The sequence below is a fragment of the Rutidosis leptorrhynchoides genome, chromosome 8 (genome assembly GCF_046630445.1).
Source record: "Rutidosis leptorrhynchoides isolate AG116_Rl617_1_P2 chromosome 8, CSIRO_AGI_Rlap_v1, whole genome shotgun sequence".
Lineage (NCBI taxonomy): Eukaryota > Viridiplantae > Streptophyta > Magnoliopsida > Asterales > Asteraceae > Rutidosis > Rutidosis leptorrhynchoides.
In genome coordinates, this window is record NC_092340.1 from 234,942,500 (window position 1) to 234,944,237 (window position 1,738).

A 1,738-nucleotide genomic window follows, 5' to 3' on the forward strand; every position below is an offset into this window, starting at 1 on the left:
TAATCAATTTTTGGGAATCGTTTATAATCAATATGGACTTCGTCCGGATGGATTAGGATGGTTCTTCACAGTTGGCATCAAAGCTGGTATAACGCCGTCCATGTGTGACGAAGCACTGGCTCTTACTCCTTGCGATCCCTTACGGGGGTTGGCAGTAGCCGAGAGGCAGGCCCTAAAATCAGTATCTGAGTGTAACACCCGTTTTTCAGTTACACGTTATTTCGAGCGTCATTCGAAATACGAGGCATGTAAGTGTATATTTGGATCCCAAATAAAGTTGGATTTGATGTTCTAAAACCTTACCATTGGATAGTAAATCTCATTACGTTTCCAACGATATTTGATTCGTCGAAAACGGAGTTACGGTTTGAAAGTTACGACCAAAACAAGTTCAGTTTCAGACTCAGTTCATTGGGACTCCGTCCAGACTTTGGGACGCCGTCCAACAATGAAGGTTAGGATGCCGTCCAAGCTTTTTGGACGCCGTCCAGAAGGCCTGACGGGCCAGCAGCTCTATTTTACTCAAATTAAAAGGGGTATTTGAGTCTTTTCACTTGGGGTCGGTTTGAGATCATCAAAAATGATCTAGAACTCCATTTGGAGCTCATTCTCACCCACACAAAACACTCTCATCTTATTTTAGAGAGAGAGGGTTAATTTAGAGTGAGAAAGCTTGGTTTGGTGAAGAAGATGAGCGTTTCGGGTCAAAGCTCGAGAGTTAAAGTTGTTCCTTTCATTCACGGCTACATTTTGGTAGTATTGGTAAGTCTCAACTCCGAATTTCATTGTTAAGATTCTTGTGTACATTTAGGGTTTGAGCTTGTTATTTGTAAAACCCTTTTAGATGATGAAGAGGGTTTATGAAAACCCACTATTTTGATATTTTGCGGGTTTTGGGTTGGTTAATGATTTAAGCATGTTTAAGGTTTGTAAGTGGGGTATAATCACTAGTATTAGTGATTTTAGGAGTGTTGGAACTTGTAAGACCCATTTGGGGGTAAAATGGGTGAATTTGGGTTATGTTGAGATAAGAAAAACCCTAATAGCTATGATCTAGGGTTTGGCCATGTGAATTGAAGTTGTAAGTGTTAAATTGTGTTGATTAGTCATTAATACACTTGTAAATGATGGAAGAATTGCACATGGGTATGAAACACCCTAAGTTTGTGTTAATTGGTGTTAGTAGACTTACATCACTAGTTTTAGTAATTAAAGATGAGTCTTGGCCACTTTATGGGCGGTTTTGGGTGTGAGTGAGTATTGTGGTTAATTCCACAAGTTGTGTATTAAATGTGTACTTATGTATTAGGTACCTTGCTCGAAGCATACGGAAGTGCTAAATCACCACCGACGTGATAAGGTGAGTGGAATAATTATATGCGTATGTATATAATGTATCTATTTGTTGTAGCGTGAAAGTTGTAGTGTCGAGGTGTTAAGATACCATGTTTCACGTGAAGAGTGTAGCATCGAGGTGTTAAGATGCCACTCGGGTGTAGCATCGAGGTGTTAAGATGCCACCTAGGAGTGTAGTGTCGAGGTGTTAAGACACCACTCCGTAAAATGATGAGTGAAGCATCGAGGTGTTAAGATGCCACTCGGGGTGAAGTGCCGAGGTGTTAAGGTGCCACCCTAGGGGTTAGTGGTGCGAGGTGTTAAGTGCCCTAACGGATGTTGTGAACACCGATGGCGTTTTTGCGAGCGCCGTTCCCTTGTACTATTGGTTAACCATGGTTAT